This window comes from Anomaloglossus baeobatrachus, chromosome 7, assembly GCF_048569485.1.
Source record: "Anomaloglossus baeobatrachus isolate aAnoBae1 chromosome 7, aAnoBae1.hap1, whole genome shotgun sequence".
Lineage (NCBI taxonomy): Eukaryota > Metazoa > Chordata > Amphibia > Anura > Aromobatidae > Anomaloglossus > Anomaloglossus baeobatrachus.
Window position 1 is genome coordinate 311,149,466 of NC_134359.1, and position 18,243 is coordinate 311,167,708.

Sequence of the window (18,243 nt, forward strand, 5' to 3'; positions counted from 1 at the left end):
AATTTTAACGGTCAGTTAATTTTAACAGTGAGAGATAAATATCCAAAATATAACCCAGAAAATCATATTATATAACTTATATGTTACGCTGTACAAAGGGCTAGTAAGACGTAGTACAGCGTATTCCTCACTAGGTGGCTGCAGAGTAGTGAAGGAGAGACAACGTCACACTGTAACGGAAAGGCAGCTGAAGTACAGCAGAGTAACTTCAGCAGGCAGTTAACAGGCGAACCACCAGGGGGCAATAGAGCAGTCAAACAGTCAGGGTCTAGCCAGAAAAGTCAAGTCACTGCAAGGGGAGTATCACAATCAAGTAAGAAAACAGAACCGAGTCAGAAGCCGGGAGATCAGGAATGCAGAGGGGAACACAAACAACAGACAGGAGCGGGAAGTCATTGTCCGGGACAGGCAGACGAACGGGGGAGGGTACAAGTCAGGACACAGTAGAAGGGAGGCAGGACAGATCGGGAGCACTTACCAGAGCCAGTATACACGCTGCAAGGCAGAAATATCACTGGCACTGAACTATAGGTAGAGAGGCAAGATAGTGTCTTGGGATCCAAAATGAGGCAAGGGAGGTTAACCCCTGACATGACCAGGCTAGAACTGGATGTAACCACAGCAGGGAAAAGCCGGCCTGCATCATGACATTATATAAATTTATTTGCATTTTGCAGAACTAAGTATTGGATCCCTCTAGCAAACAAGACTTAATACTTGATGGCCATCCCCTTGTTCGTAGCCCAGCAGTCAGACATTTTTATAGTTGATGATGAGGTTTGGTGCCAGGAGAGATTTTGCTTCACTGCTCTTTGCAGATCATCTCTAAATCATTAAGATTTTGAGGCAGTCGCTTGGCAACTCGGAGCTTCAGCCGAGATGTGTTTATTCTAACTGTAACATGAACTTATATAAACTATGCAAAGTCGGCATGGTCGGCTCTACAGTGGGCATGCTTGGATGTGTCCATTGGTTAGTGGTTGGTCAACGGGCTGAGTCGTAGGCCGGTTAGTGGGTTGGTCCATGAGGTCATCAGTGGGGTTGGTCCTTGGTGATGCTGGTGGGTGGGTATATGATGTCATCGTGGCGGATCCATTGTGATACTGATGGGCGGGTCTATCACGTCATCGGGGCAGATCCATGGTGATGCTGATGGGCGTGGTCTATGATGTCATCAGGGGCCATCTTGCCTTCTGGGTGTCTGAAAACTGACTTATGTATGGAGAATCGATTTCATTGGACATACGTCCCACAATCCCCTATGTCAAGAGGTTAATTAAGTATTTGATCCAATGGCTCTCCTCAACAATGTTATAGACTCGCCCACCAACAACACCAAGGACCCGCCTACGATGATGTCATGGATCCGCCCACCAGTCAGCCCATGGACTAACCCATTGTTCAACCCTCCGGCCAATGAGCATATCCAAACATGCCTACTACAGAGCTCACCACGTCCGATTTCCTAGTTTATATAAGAAGCAGCTCTGATGAAATAAAACTCTCTTGGTGCCAATCTTTGATCAAGGAGAGGCTTACATCTGACTTTGGTGTTAATTGTTTCACACATGCACTTGATCCACATCAATCAGATCAGGAGCAGGCAACTTCTGAACATTCAATTGATTGACCTAGCTGTGTGGCAATGCGCATTGTCCTGCTGGAAAAAACAGTCCTCAGAGTTGGGGAACATTGCCTGAGCAGAAGGAAGCAACTGTTTTTCCAGGATAATATACATACAAATGCGGCTTGATTCATACGTCCATCGCAAAGTTTAATCTGGAAAGGAAAAAGGTCTTCAGCTCACCTGACACCCAAAGCCGTAAGATTCTGGGGATGCTCGTGGTCCGCTGGTGAGTGCAAACCAGCTAGCAGGCAATGGTGAAAGAAGAAAAAGTTGGACCCAGCATCGATTCCAAAAATATATTAAAAATAAAATGTCTTTATTAGTACATGATTAAAAATGTATATGAAGACCATGGTGAAGAGTATGGAACATAGCACTTAACGCGTTTCGGGCTTCATAAATTTAAAAGCAAAAAAACTAGTCCTTAATCATAAGTGATCACTTATGATTAAGGACTATTTTTTTTGCTTTTAAATTTATGAAGCCCGAAACTCGTTAAGTGCTATGTTCCATACTCTTCACCATGGTCTTCATATACATTTTTAATCATGTACTAATAAAGACATTTTATTTTTAATATATTTTTGGAATCTATGCTGGGTTCAACTTTTTCTTCTTTCAGCTAAGTTTAATCTGCCCAATTCAAGCCTTGCTGAAGCATCCCCACATCATCACCGATCCTGCACCAAATTTCACAGTGGGTGCAGGACACTGTGGCTCATATGCCTCTCCAGGTCTCCGGCCAACCATTAGATGACCAGGTAATGGGCAAAGCTGAAAAGGACAATGCGCCATGCCACACAGCTAGGTCAATCAGTGTGTGGATGAAGGACACCACATCAAAACCCTGTCATGGCCAGCCCAATCTCCAGACCCCATTGAAAACCTCTGGAATGTAATCAAGAGGAAGATGGAGAGTCACAAGCCATCAAACAAAGAAGAACTGCTTACATTTCTGCACCAGGAGTGGCATAAGGTCCAAAAGCCGTGTGAAGACTGGAGGAAAGCGGCCAAGACCATGAAAGCTGGGATTAATAATCCTGGTTATTCCACAAAATATTGATTTCTGAATCTTCCTGAGGTAAATCATTATTATATTGTGTCTAAATGATTATGACTTGTTTTCTTTGCATCATTTGAGGTGAAAGCGCTGTGCATTCTGTGCATCGTGCTGTTATTTTCACCATTTCTCATTTACAGAAAATAAATATAACATTTATTGCTTAGAAATTCGGAGACGTCAGTAGATTATAGAATAAAGAACAATTTACATTTTACTCAAAAATATAAAGAGAAAAATCAGAAAAACTAAAATTTTCGCAGTGGTATCTTAATTTTCGCCAGAGCTATGTTGCATGTGTGTGTATATATATATATATATATATATATATATATATATACAGTGCCTTGCGAAAGTATTCGGCCCCCTTGAATTTCTCATCCTTTTCCCACATTTCAGGCTTCAAACATAAAGATAAAATGTTAATGTTCTGGTGAAGAATCTACAACAAGTGACACAATTGTGAAGATGAAAGAAATTTATTGCTTATTTTAAACTTTTATAAAAAATAAATAACTGAAAATTGGGGCGTGCAATATTATTCATCCCCTGTAAGTGAATCCTTTGTAGCGCCCCCTTTTGCTGCGATTACAGCTGCAGTCTCTTGGGGTAGGTGTCTATCAGTTTTGCACATGGAGAGGTGAAATTCTCGCCCATTCTTCCTTTGTAAACAGCTGGAGCTGAGTGAGGTTGGATGGAGGCGTTTGTGAACAGCAGTTTTCAGCTCTTTCCACAGATTCTCGATTGGGTTCAGGTCTGGACTGTGACTTGGCCATTCTAACACCTGGATACAGTTATTTGTGAACCATTCCATTGTAGATTTTGTTTTATGTTTGGGATCATTGTCTTGTTGGAAGACAAATCTCCGTCCCAGTCTCTGGTCTTTTGCAGACTCCAACAGGTTTTCTTCAAGAATGCTCCTTTATTTGGCTCCATCCATCTTCTCATCAATTTTAACCGTCTTCCCTGTCCCTGCTGAAGAAAACCAGGCCCAAACCATGATGCCGCCTCCACCATGTTTGACAGTGTGGATGGTATGTTCAGGGTGATGAGCTGTGTTGCTTTTACACCAAAAATATCTTTTGGCATTGTGCCCAAATAGTTAAATTTTGGTTTCATCTGACCGGAGCACCTTCTTCGACATGTTTGGTGTCTTCTAGGTGGCTTGAGGCAAACTTTAAACAACACTTTTTATGGATATCTTTGAGAAATGGCTTTCTTCTTACCATTCTTCCATAAAGGCCAGATTTGTGCAGTGTACGACTGATTGCTGTCCCATGGACAGACTCTCCCACCTCAGCTGTAGATCTCTGCAGATCATCCAGAGCGATCATGGGCCTCTTGGCCGCATCTCTGATCAGTCTTCTCCTTGTTTGACATTAAATTTTTGAGGGACGGACGGGTCTTGATAGATTTGCAGTGGTATGATACTCCTTCCATTTCAATATGATCGCTTGCACATTGCTTCTTGGGATGTTTAAAGTTTTGGAAATCTTTTGGCAACCAAATCTGACTTTAAACTTCTCCAGAACAGTTTCATGGACCTGCCTGTTGTGTTCCTTGGTCTTCATGATGCTCTCTGCACTTTACACAGAACCCTGAGACTATCACAGAGCAGGTGCATTTATACGGAGACTTGATTACACACAGGGGCTTATATTTATCATCATCAGTCATTTAGGAAAACAAGGACTGGAGCATAAAACTAAACAATAGCACCGGGGAAAAGGACTGGAGCATAAAACTAAGAGAAAACACCGGGGAAAAGGACCGAAGCATAAAACTAAGAGATAGTACCGGGGAAAAGGACTGGAGCATAAAACTAAGATAGCACCGGAGAAAAGAACTGGGGCATAAAACTAAGAGATAGTAATGGGGAAAAGGACTGGAGTTTAAAACTAAAAGATAGCATCGGGAAAAAGGACTGGGGCATAATAGTAGATCCTAGATTCAATATGAGCCAACAGTGTGGTGCTGCAGCTAAAAAGTCCAATAAAATTCTGGGACGTAGCTTTGACTCTAGATGAAGAGAGGCCATTATTCCCCTATACTCTGCCCTGGTCAGACCCCAGCTGGAATTCTGTGTACTGTTCTGGGCCCCAATTCAAGAAAGACATCGATATAGTGGAGCAAGTTCAGAGAAGAGCAACCAAGATGGTGAAAGATCTGCAAACCATGTCCTATGAAGACCGACTACAAGAACTAAAGAAAAGGCTGAGAGGAGACTCAACTGTGGTCTACAAATATCTGAGAGGTGGTCACAGAGGAAAATACCCTATTCTCAGCACCATAAGAAAGTACAAGAAGCAATGGAAGGAAACTAAACGGAAGGCGATTCAGATTAGGAAAAGCTTTCTGATAGTGATGGGTAGTCAAAGAGTGGAACAGGCTACCACTGGAGGCGGCGAGGGCAGTCACAGACTGGAACAGGTGGCCACGGGAGGCAGTGAGGACAGAGAATGGAACAGGTGGCCATGGGAGGCAGTGAGTACAGAGAATGGAACAGGTGGCCATGGGAGGCAGTGAGTACAGAGAATGGAACAGGTGGCCACAGGAGGCAGTGAGGCAGTCAGAGAGTGGAACAGGCGGCTACAGGAGGTAATGAGCTCTCTATCAATGGAAATCTTCAAGCGGAAGCTGGAGAAACGTATAGCTGGGATGATTTAGGAAAACCTGCACTCACTGGAGGGTGGACTCAATGGCCTTGAGGTGTCTTCCAACTCTACTATTCTATGATAATTAAAATGTTCATGTTTAACCCTTTGTAGATAATCCTTTGTAGTGATGACTGAAGTCTTCCGGCCGTGGACGTCTCCATCGCTGGTCTCCTCTGGTGTGAGGCTTTGCTGCCTTTACTACGGTGACTTCAGTTGTTCCATTTTTGTGTCTCTTTCTCCTTGAGTTTTGTCTTAATCCTGTGAAATGCAGCTCAATAGGACTGGGTTCTGGTGAGGTCTCAGCCATTGCAGAATATTCCACTTCTCTTTTGCAGGACATTTTGGGTCATTGTCCATCTGTCCGTGAAGTGTCGTCCAATCATTGCTGCATTTGGTTGAATCTGAGCAGAAAGTCTCACCCTGTACACTTCAGAATTATTTCGGCTGCTTCTGTCTTCAATCCCATCATCAATTTCCACTAGTGCCCCAGGAACATTGTTAGCCCTGCATGCCCGGCCAGCACACCGTCTCCGCCATGTGTTACACAAGACGTGCTGTGCTCTTGATCAGGAGCCGCCCTAAGGGTTCTCCAGACTTTCTTATCCCATCATTCTGGTAGAGGTTGATCTTAGTCTCCTCCATCCTCTGCTGCTTTTCCAATGATTTTTGGCAAAGTCTGGTGTGAGGTAAATCCGGAGATATGACGATAAATCATGATATTCAAGTATGTCAGGAAGCCCTCTCCTGGTGTCACCCCCCCTTTCCTTCACACAACTGGTTTAGCAACAAATCCCATGGCCATGTCCTGTGATATGGAAATTAGGTGGCTTTAGGACAATGGACACAGGATGACTCCCTGCCGTGACCCTGTAGTGGGGGCTGCTAGCTAGTTAGCAAGGCTATGGAAATAGCCAGACAGAACGACTCCAGTAAAAAATGGTTCATATCTCGCAAGCCATATTTCCGATAAATATGGCAACCATAAAAATGGTGTCTCCGCATGTGGACGATGCCGGCACCCCCTTTTTATGGGAGCAGGACATTGGGAAATGCCCCAGGCGTGATATCAGCCAATGGGGAACTGGCAGACAGGTCATGAGTCCCCTCGTTCTGTAGCTAAATTCATAACTGTCACAATGAGAGCATTGGCGTCCGCCTACGACGCTCCCAGGCAAAGTTATGGCCAATATCCCCTTTGCTGGATAATTCTGATCCATGCAGGGGGAGTGGCAGTGCTTCCCTGTGAGGTCACTAAGGTAGGAGGGGACCTGGATCTGCCCAGGTTGATAACCCTACTTCGGCCATTTTCCAGTGTTCTTCTGCTCGGGGGCCTGGTTGGGAAAGACCTGTGAGGGAGTTCCTGGAAACCTGGTCTACAGCGCCCCCCTGTGGCCAGACGCAACAAGGTAACTGCTGGAACTGTGTATGCCTGTTTGTAACCCATGCTTTGATTGTAACTGTACTCTGACATATGTATATTCTGTAGATTCCCTATTGTATATATTGTAGTTCTAGTGTGCTTTAGGCTGATTAAATTATATAATTAATCTTGGGCTGTTCTGTTATCTCGATCTTGAATCCCACGTCTGTGTGTTCGGCTAATAGTTACCGTAAATCGGTTGGTGGCAGCGAATTGTGCCAAGGATTATTGTGGGGAGGCCAGTGAGATTCGGGGAGATTTTATATATTCCGCCCGCGGAGGTCGGGGGAATATATACCTTACTCTCACCGGGGACCCTTCAATAATCGGCATAAGTAGTATAGCGGCCTCCTGGCTTATGGTCGGGCAATTCCATAATTGGCCTGACTATAAGAGGGGCGCTAGAGAGCGCGTCACGTGCTCTGTCGGTCGGTCGGGAGGTATAAAGGAGGGGTGACCCCCACTTGTTACCCCCCGATTGTGACGTACTGGTAGCCAGCGCGGGGGATTTCTGAGGGACCCCCCCGGTGGTTTGTGACATATTGGTGGCATAGCGGTGGGATCGAGATAATAGTGTGTGTGAGTGTGAGACCCATACTCCCAGACACTAAAGACTGCCTGCAGCAGCTGTGGCTGCTGGGGTCTTCAGACTAGCTCAACACTAGAGTGTCAGAGTGCAGATACTGTAAGGTGTGTGGAGGCATCAGGTGTCAGTTCTGTGTCAGTGACCAAAAGTCTGCAAGAATGGCTGATGGCACCAGGAGCAGAGCTATGCAACTGGCCAATGCTAAGGCAGGAGCCGAAGAGAGGGAGGACGGTGCTGTGGACAGTAATGAGGAGGTTGCCCACGAGTCCTCCAGGAGCTCGACGCCAGAAAACCGTTCTGCAGAGGACAGCGCACAAGCTGGCAATTATGGACAAGATGAGGAGCAGCTCACCCAAGGGTCCTCAACGAGCCAGATGCCAGCCCTCCGCTCTGCAAGGGACAGTGAATCACCAGGCTCCGCAGCGGGCCGCAGATCACCACGTGCCATTCCACCGAGCCTGGGAGGCTCGGATAGCCTTCTTCAAATGGCTATGGCCCTTCTCCAGGCTGGAGACCAGGAGGGCTACAAGGGACTCCTGGCAGAGCGCAGGGCAGAGCGGCAAGCAGCGCGTGAGGCTGAGGCTGCGGAGCGGCAGGCAGCGCGTGAAGAGCGCCAGGCAGAGCGTGACTACCAGCTGCAGCTAGCTCAGCTCCGGCCCTCATCAGCCACACGTGACCTTCAAGACACCAAACTTCCAAAGGTCCGTGTTGAGGACTTCCCAGTGCTGGAGAAGGATGGAGACTTGGACTCTTTCTTGACTGCTTTTGAACGGACTTGCTTGCAGCACCATCTGAACAAGGACCAGTGGGCCAAATACCTGACCCCCCGTTTAAGGGGTAAGGCCCTGGATATCCTTGGTGACTTGCCTGCTGAGGCAGATCAGGGCTACGACACCATCAAGCGGGCCCTGATCCAACAGTACAACCTCACTCCGGAGTCCTACCGCAAGAAGTTCCGGACCCTGCAGAAGGGACCAAAGGACTCCTGGGCTGACCACAGGCGGGCACTTGCCCGAGCTGCCGACCACTGGACCCAAGGCCTGCAGCTTTCCACCGGACCGGAGATCCTGGACTTGTTCATCACGGAGCAACTCTTGTGGAACTGCCCTGAGGATCTCCGCCAGTTCATCCGAGACCAGAAGCCAAAGGGGTCCACGGCTACAGCTGCCCTTGCCGATGACTACACCAACAACCGGGCCCCTGAGGCCAGGAGAGCGGCCACCAGCAGCACCTGGAGAGGGGGTAAGATGAATTCGGCGACTGCCCCACCTGCCCCTAGACTGCAGGGGGTGTCCCCCTCAACTCCCCTCTCCAGGCCCGTGGCGGAACCAAGACGGTGCCACCAGTGCAACCTACCTGGACACTTCAAGGCCATGTGCCCTCAGCGTCCCAAGGCCCCGGCTCCGTCCCCGTCCCAAGGGCCGCCCAAGGTGTATTGTGTGGGTGGGGGTGGTGGTAGGTCCCTGGACAGCTTCCAACCTGTCACCGTCGGCCGGTCTGTGACCATAGGACTGCGAGACAGCGCCTCGGAGGTGACTCTGGTGCGGCCTGAGATGGTGTCCCCCCAAGACTTGATCCCTGGAAAAACCCTCGCTGTCTCCGGGATTGGAGGCACTGACCCGGCGCTGCCTGTTGCTGACATTTATGTGGACTGGGGCGCAGGGCGAGGGGTGAGGGAGGTGGGGGTAACTGATCGGATCCCTGCAAACGTGCTACTTGGGACAGATTTGGGGCAGATAACCTCCCAGTTTGGGCCCCAACCAAGGGCTGAACCTTCAGCCAGTATTGACATGACTCCTGACAATGTTAATGTGTTATCTATGAATGATGTAAGGGAGGAGGGAGTGAACTCTGATATTTCTGCTTGCATAGACACCATAGACACACACTCAGCTGCAGCTGTGACAGGGGAGGGGGTCAGAGAAAGGTGTGACAATGCCTCTACAAGTAACCAGCCTGTGAGCTGGGATCTGTTGCCCTCTGAAGGGATAAGCAGAGAGCAGGGTGCTGCAGGGGGAGGACCAGTGTGTGGGGTGGGGGCTACCACAGCAAATGTGGGGTCCCCAGAGATTTCACAGCGGGGTTCTGTTGCTGCAGGAGGGGAACAGGCAGGTGAGATTGGGGCCGGTCCAGGAGCGGAAGTGCTCCCAGGTAAGATCTCGGTGCATGGTTCCCCCACAACCGGGGTGTCAGGAAGCCAGGTAGGTCTGCCTGAACCGGCGACTTGGTCAGGAACGGAGGAGGAGCAGGCACGACCCACGGTCGCAGCGGCTGTGGCCGCTGTCACCCGCAGTGGGAGTGCTGGAAGCCAAGGGGCCTCCCGGAGGTCCGATAGCTCTTCCCCTTCTGACCAAGTGGCAGCCGAGTCAGGTGGAGGCCAGGACACAGGTCCCGGGGTACTGACCGAAGATGTGACAGTCTCGTCGATTCTGGCCACATCTAGTCAGGGGTTTCAGGCAGCGTTAGAAGCTGACGACAGCCTGAAAGCTCTTAAGGAGCAGGCGGCACAGCCTCCCTCGGACTCGGACCCGGAGCGAGTGGTCTGGGACCAAGGACGGCTGTACCGGGCCACGGTCCAGCAGGGTTCACCGGAGGCGTGGCCCAGGGACCGACAGTTGGTGGTACCCTATCCGTTCCGGACGGAGTTGTTGCGGATCGCACATGAGATTCCGATGGCCGGACACCTAGGGATCGCTAAGACCAAGGCCAGGTTAAACCAGCATTTCTACTGGCCAAAAATGGGGGCCGATGTGGCTGCCTACTGCCGTTCGTGTGAAACCTGTCAGAGAGTGGGGAAGGCGGGGCCACGCCCCAAAGCCCCACTAGTATCTCTGCCAATCATCGATGAGCCTTTCAGGAGGGTGGCTGTGGACCTGGTCGGCCCGCTGGCCATCCCCAGCAGCTCCGGGAAACGCTTCATACTGACGGTAGTGGACTATGCCACCCGGTACCCAGAAGCAGTGGCCTTGTCGTCCATTCGGGCTGACAAGGTGGCCACCGCATTGCTGGAGATTTTCTCCCGAGTGGGTTTTCCCCAGGAAATGCTCACTGACCGGGGGACCCAATTCATGTCCCAGCTGATGGAGGCCCTCTGTAAGCAAGTCCAGGTGCGACATCTGGTGGCCAGCCCGTACCATCCACAGACTAATGGCCTGTGCGAGCGGTTCAATGGCACCTTAAAGCAGATGCTTAAGATGTTGGTCGACTCCCATGGGCGTGACTGGGAGCGGTATCTCCCACACCTGTTATTTGCTTACCGGGAGGTTCCACAGGCCTCAACAGGATTCTCACCGTTTGAGCTCCTGTACGGGCGACGTGTGCGGGGCCCCCTGGCTCTGGTGAAAGAGGCTTGGGAAGGGGATTTGGCCACCCCTGGAGTGTCGGTTATCGAGTATGTCATGCGCTTCCGGGACAAAATGCAGGCCTTGACGCAACTGGTACACGACAATATGGCTCAAGCCCAGGCCGATCAGAAGCGTTGGTACGACCAGAACGCTTGTGAGAGGACCTACCAAGTGGGTCAAAAGGTGTGGGTACTGGTCCCCGTACCACAGGACAAGCTTCAGGCAGCCTGGGAAGGCCCATACCTCGTGTACCAGCAGCTCAACCCTGTAACGTACCTGGTCACCCTGGACCCTGCCCGTGGAAGGCGGAAGCCCTTCCATGTGAACATGATGAAGGCACATCATGAGCGGGAGGCATGTGCGCTCCCCGTGTGCAACCTGCCCGAGGAGGGAGAAGCGGAAACCCTCTTGGATATGCTAGCCCAGGTTAGGGCAGGCGGATCCATTGAGGATGTGGAGGTTGGCCACCAGCTCTTGGAAGACCAACGGTCCCAGCTGTGGGCCACCCTCCTCCCCTTCCGGGGGTTGTTTACCAACCAGCCCGGAAGGACTGACTTGGCTGTCCATCACGTGGACACTGGGGATCATCCCCCGATCCGGCGTTCAGCATATCGGGTCTCCCTGGAGGTGCAGCAACACATGCGCCAGGAGATTGACGAGATGCTGAAGCTGGGGGTGATCCAGGCATCCAACAGCGCTTGGGCCTCGCCTGTAGTCCTCGTCCCTAAGAAGGACCGAACCACTCGGTTCTGCGTGGACTACAGGGGGCTCAATGCGGTCACGGTCGCCGATGCGTACCCAATGCCACGCATCGATGACCTGCTCGATCAGTTGGCCGGGGCTCAGTACCTGACCATCATGGATCTGAGCCGGGGATATTGGCAGATCCCCCTGACTCGCGAGGCCAGGGAACGCTCTGCCTTTATTACCCCATTTGGACTGTACGAGTCCACGGTGATGCCATTCGGGATCAGGAATGCCCCTGCCACTTTCCAGCGGATGGTCAACACCCTGCTCAAGGGACTTGAAGGGTACGCGGCCGCGTACCTGGATGACATTGCCGTCTTCAGTCCCACCTGGGAGGACCACCTAGAGCATCTAGCACAGGTGCTCAGGCGGATCCACCGGGCAGGTTTGACCATCAAGCCGGGAAAGTGTCAGCTGGCCATGAGCGAGGTCCAGTACCTCGGTCACCGGGTAGGTGGGAGAACACTGAAGCCCGAGCCTGAGAAAGTGGAAGCCATCGCATCCTGGCCCACCCCCAGGACCAAGAAGCAGGTGATGTCCTTCTTGGGGACCGCTGGGTACTATAGGAGGTTTGTTCCATGCTATAGTAGCCTGGCAAAGCCCTTGACGGACCTCACCAAGAAGAAGCTGCCCTCTGCAGTCGATTGGACAATGGACTGCGAGACAGCCTTCCGGGCCCTAAAGGACGCCCTGTCCAGCCCGCCCGTGCTACAGGCAGCCGACTTCACGCGGCCGTTTGTAGTACAGACCGACGCCAGTGACTTCGGCCTCGGTGCGGTGCTCAGCCAGGTGGACTCTGCGAGCCAAGAGCACCCAGTCTTGTACCTGAGCAGGAAGCTGTTACCAAGGGAAGTTGCCTATTCCACGATGGAGAAGGAGTGCCTGGCCATAGTGTGGGCCCTGCAGCGTCTGCAACCCTATCTATACGGGCGCCACTTCATCGTGGAGACGGACCACAATCCCCTCAGCTGGTTGCACACCGTCTCTGGGACGAATGGGCGATTGTTGCGATGGAGCCTTGCGCTCCAGCAATACAACTTCACCATTCGCCACAAAAGGGGCCGTGACCACGGTAACGCAGACGGGCTGTCCCGACAAGGAGAGGTCGCGGACGGGCGCACGGGGGAACACCGGAGTGTGCTGCCCCCTAGCGCCCTCAAAAGGGGGGAGGTGTGAGGTAAATCCGGAGATATGACGATAAATCATGATATTCAAGTATGTCAGGAAGCCCTCTCCTGGTGTCACCCCCCCTTTCCTTCACACAACTGGTTTAGCAACAAATCCCATGGCCATGTCCTGTGATATGGAAATTAGGTGGCTTTAGGACAATGGACACAGGATGACTCCCTGCCGTGACCCTGTAGTGGGGGCTGCTAGCTAGTTAGCAAGGCTATGGAAATAGCCAGACAGAACGACTCCAGTAAAAAATGGTTCATATCTCGCAAGCCATATTTCCGATAAATATGGCAACCATAAAAATGGTGTCTCCGCATGTGGACGATGCCGGCACCCCCTTTTTATGGGAGCAGGACATTGGGAAATGCCCCAGGCGTGATATCAGCCAATGGGGAACTGGCAGACAGGTCATGAGTCCCCTCGTTCTGTAGCTAAATTCATAACTGTCACAATGAGAGCATTGGCGTCCGCCTACGACGCTCCCAGGCAAAGTTATGGCCAATATCCCCTTTGCTGGATAATTCTGATCCATGCAGGGGGAGTGGCAGTGCTTCCCTGTGAGGTCACTAAGGTAGGAGGGGACCTGGATCTGCCCAGGTTGATAACCCTACTTCGGCCATTTTCCAGTGTTCTTCTGCTCGGGGGCCTGGTTGGGAAAGACCTGTGAGGGAGTTCCTGGAAACCTGGTCTACAGCGCCCCCCTGTGGCCAGACGCAACAAGGTAACTGCTGGAACTGTGTATGCCTGTTTGTAACCCATGCTTTGATTGTAACTGTACTCTGACATATGTATATTCTGTAGATTCCCTATTGTATATATTGTAGTTCTAGTGTGCTTTAGGCTGATTAAATTATATAATTAATCTTGGGCTGTTCTGTTATCTCGATCTTGAATCCCACGTCTGTGTGTTCGGCTAATAGTTACCGTAAATCGGTTGGTGGCAGCGAATTGTGCCAAGGATTATTGTGGGGAGGCCAGTGAGATTCGGGGAGATTTTATATATTCCGCCCGCGGAGGTCGGGGGAATATATACCTTACTCTCACCGGGGACCCTTCAATAATCGGCATAAGTAGTATAGCGGCCTCCTGGCTTATGGTCGGGCAATTCCATAATTGGCCTGACTATAAGAGGGGCGCTAGAGAGCGCGTCACGTGCTCTGTCGGTCGGTCGGGAGGTATAAAGGAGGGGTGACCCCCACTTGTTACCCCCCGATTGTGACGTACTGGTAGCCAGCGCGGGGGATTTCTGAGGGACCCCCCCGGTGGTTTGTGACATCTGGCCTTCCTATTTTAAGGTTAATCAATGGTTTCCTCCTTGTGGTGACTCCTCTGTATTTGCACCTTGTTGTGGCCCCTCTGTATTTGCCCCTTGTGGTGCCCCCTCTGTATTTGCCCCTTGTGGTGACCCCTCTGTATTTCCACCTTGTGGTGACCCCTCTGTATTTCCACCTTGTGGTGACTCCTCTGTATTTGCTACTTGTGGTGACCCCTCTGTATTTGCTCCTTGTGGTGACCCCTCTGTATTTGCTCCTTGTGGTGACCCCTCTGTATTTGCTCCTTGTGGTGACCCCTCTGTATTTGCTCCTTGTGGTGACTCCTCTGTATTTGCTCCTTGTGGTGACTCCTCTGTATTTGCTCCTTGTGGTGACCCCTCTGTATTTGCACCTTGTGGTGACTCCTCTGTATTTGCCCCTTGTGGTGACTCCTCTGTATTTGCCCCTTGTGGTGCCCCCTCTGTATTTGCCCCTTGTGGTGACCCCTCTGTATTTGCTCCTTGTGGTGACTCCTCTGTATTTGCACCTTGTTGTGGCCCCTCTGTATTTGCTCCTTGTGGTGACCCCTCTGTATTTGCTCTGTGTGGTGACTCCTCTGTATTTCCTCCTTGTGGTGACTCCTCTGTATTTCCTACTTGTGGTGACTCCTCTGTATTTGCTCCTTTTGGTGACCCCTCTTTATTTGCTCCTTGTGGTGACCCCTCTGTATTTGCTCCTTGTGGTGACCCTTCTGTATTTGCTTCTTGTGGTGACCCCTCTGTTTTTTCACCTTGCGGTGACCCCTCTGCTTTTGCACCTTGCGGTGACCCCTCTGCTTTTGCACCTTGCGGTGACCCCTCTGCATTTGCACCATGCATTGACCCCTCGGTATTTGCACCTTGCGGTGACCCCTCGGTATTTGCACCTTGCGGTGACCCCTTGGTATTTGCACCTTGTGGTGACCCCTCTGCATTTGCATCTTACGATGACCCCTCTTTATTTGCTCCTTGTGATGACCCCTCTATATTTGCTCCTTGTGATGACCCCTCTATATTTGCACCTTGTGGTGACCCCTCGGTATTTCCATCTTGCGGTGACTCCTCGGTATTTCCACCTTGCGGTGACCCCTCTGTGTTTGCACCTTGCGGTGGCCCCTCTGTATTTGCACCTTGTGGTGACCCCTCTATATTTGCCCCTTGTGGTGACTCCTCTGTATTTGCTCCTTGTGGTGACCCCTCTGTATTTGCACCTTGCGATGACCCCTCTGTATTTGCACCTTGCAGTGGCCCCTTTGTAGTTACATCTTGCGGTGGCCCCTCTGCATTTGCCCCTTGCGATGACCCTTCTGTATTTGCACCTTGCAATGGCCCCTCTGTATTTGCACTTTGCGGTGACCCCTCTGCATTTGCACCTTGCGGTGGCCCCTCTGTATTTGCACCTTGCGGTGACCCCTCTGCATTTGCACTTTGCGGTGGCCCCTCTGTAGTTGCATCTTGCGGTGGCCCCTCTGTAGTTGCACCTTGCAGTGGCCCCTCTGTAGTTGCATCTTGCGGTGGCCCCTCTGTAGTTGCATCTTGCGGTGGCCCCTCTGTAGTTACATCTTGCGGTGGCCCCTCTGTAGTTGCACCTTGCAGTGGCCCCTCTGTAGTTACATCTTGCGGTGGCCCCTCTGTAGTTGCACCTTGCAGTGGCCCCTCTGTAGTTGCATCTTGCAGTGGCCCCTCTGTAGTTACATCTTGCGGTGGCCCCTCTGTAGTTGCATCTTGCAGTGGCCCCTCTGTAGTTACATCTTGCAGTGGCCCCTCTGTAGTTGCATCTTGCAGTGGCCCCTCTGTAGTTACATCTTGCAGTGACCCCTCTGTAGTTGCATCTTGCGGTGGCCCCTCTGTATTTGCACCTTGCAGTGGCCCCTCTGTAGTTGCACCTTGCAGTGGCCCCTCTGTAGTTACATCTTGCGGTGGCCCCTCTGTAGTTGCACCTTGCAGTGGCCCCTCTGTAGTTACATCTTGTGGTGGCCCCTCTGTAGTTGCACCTTGCAGTGGCCCCTCTGTAGTTGCATCTTGCAGTGGCCCCTCTGTAGTTACATCTTGCAGTGGCCCCTCTGTAGTTGCATCTTGCAGTGGCCCCTCTGTAGTTACATCTTGCAGTGACCCCTCTGTAGTTGCATCTTGCGGTGGCCCCTCTGTATTTGCACCTTGCAGTGGCCCCTCTGTAGTTGCACCTTGCGGTGGCCCCTCTGTAGTTACATCTTGTGGTGGCCCCTCTGTAGTTGCACCTTGCAGTGGCCCCTCTGTAGTTGCATCTTGCAGTGGCCCCTCTGTAGTTACATCTTGCAGTGGCCCCTCTGTAGTTGCATCTTGCAGTGGCCCCTCTGTAGTTACATCTTGCAGTGACCCCTCTGTAGTTGCATCTTGCGGTGGCCCCTCTGTATTTGCACCTTGCAGTGGCCCCTCTGTAGTTGCACCTTGCGGTGGCCCCTCTGTAGTTGCACCTTGCGGTGGCCCCTCTGTAGTTGCACCTTGCGGTGGCCCCTCTGTAGTTGCACCTTGCGGTGGCCCCTCTGCATTTGCACCTTGCGGTGGCCCCTCTGCATTTGCCCCTTGCGATCACCCCTCTGTATTTGGACCTTGCAGTGGCCCCTCTGTAGTTGCATCTTGCGGTGGCCCCTCTGTAGTTGCACCTTGCGGTGGCCCCTCTGAAGTTACATCTTGCGGTGGCCCCTCTGTAGTTGCATCTTGCGGTGGCCCCTCTGTAGTTGCACCTTGCAGTGGCCCCTCTGTAGTTGCATCTTGCGGTGGCCCCTCTGTAGTTGCATCTTGCGGTGGCCCCTCTGTAGTTGCACCTTGCGGTAGCCCCTCTGCATTTGCCCCTTGCGATGACCCTTCTGTATTTGCACCTTGCAATGGCCCCTCTGTATTTGCACTTTGCGGTGACCCCTCTGCATTTGCACCTTGCGGTGGCCCCTCTGTATTTGCACCTTGCGGTGACCCCTCTGCATTTGCACTTTGCGGTGGCCCCTCTGTAGTTGCATCTTGCGGTGGCCCCTCTGTAGTTGCACCTTGCAGTGGCCCCTCTGTAGTTGCATCTTGCGGTGGCCCCTCTGTAGTTGCATCTTGCGGTGGCCCCTCTGTAGTTACATCTTGCGGTGGCCCCTCTGTAGTTGCACCTTGCAGTGGCCCCTCTGTAGTTACATCTTGCGGTGGCCCCTCTGTAGTTGCACCTTGCAGTGGCCCCTCTGTAGTTGCATCTTGCAGTGGCCCCTCTGTAGTTACATCTTGCGGTGGCCCCTCTGTAGTTGCATCTTGCAGTGGCCCCTCTGTAGTTACATCTTGCAGTGGCCCCTCTGTAGTTGCATCTTGCAGTGGCCCCTCTGTAGTTACATCTTGCAGTGACCCCTCTGTAGTTGCATCTTGCGGTGGCCCCTCTGTATTTGCACCTTGCAGTGGCCCCTCTGTAGTTGCACCTTGCAGTGGCCCCTCTGTAGTTACATCTTGCGGTGGCCCCTCTGTAGTTGCACCTTGCAGTGGCCCCTCTGTAGTTACATCTTGTGGTGGCCCCTCTGTAGTTGCACCTTGCAGTGGCCCCTCTGTAGTTGCATCTTGCAGTGGCCCCTCTGTAGTTACATCTTGCAGTGGCCCCTCTGTAGTTGCATCTTGCAGTGGCCCCTCTGTAGTTACATCTTGCAGTGACCCCTCTGTAGTTGCATCTTGCGGTGGCCCCTCTGTATTTGCACCTTGCAGTGGCCCCTCTGTAGTTGCACCTTGCGGTGGCCCCTCTGTAGTTACATCTTGTGGTGGCCCCTCTGTAGTTGCACCTTGCAGTGGCCCCTCTGTAGTTGCATCTTGCAGTGGCCCCTCTGTAGTTACATCTTGCAGTGGCCCCTCTGTAGTTGCATCTTGCAGTGGCCCCTCTGTAGTTACATCTTGCAGTGACCCCTCTGTAGTTGCATCTTGCGGTGGCCCCTCTGTATTTGCACCTTGCAGTGGCCCCTCTGTAGTTGCACCTTGCGGTGGCCCCTCTGTAGTTGCACCTTGCGGTGGCCCCTCTGTAGTTGCACCTTGCGGTGGCCCCTCTGTAGTTGCACCTTGCGGTGGCCCCTCTGCATTTGCACCTTGCGGTGGCCCCTCTGCATTTGCCCCTTGCGATCACCCCTCTGTATTTGGACCTTGCAGTGGCCCCTCTGTAGTTGCATCTTGCGGTGGCCCCTCTGTAGTTGCACCTTGCGGTGGCCCCTCTGAAGTTACATCTTGCGGTGGCCCCTCTGTAGTTGCATCTTGCGGTGGCCCCTCTGTAGTTGCACCTTGCAGTGGCCCCTCTGTAGTTGCATCTTGCGGTGGCCCCTCTGTAGTTGCATCTTGCGGTGGCCCCTCTGT

The 18,243-nt window shown here is 52.0% G+C and overlaps 1 protein-coding gene across 1 annotated transcript in view; it reads right to left on the reverse strand.

Moving 5' to 3' along the window:
• The window catches only part of LOC142246866 (carbonic anhydrase 4-like), a 183,083-nt gene that overhangs the window by 584 nt on the left and 164,256 nt on the right, over positions 1-18,243 (reverse strand). The window lies entirely within an intron of this gene.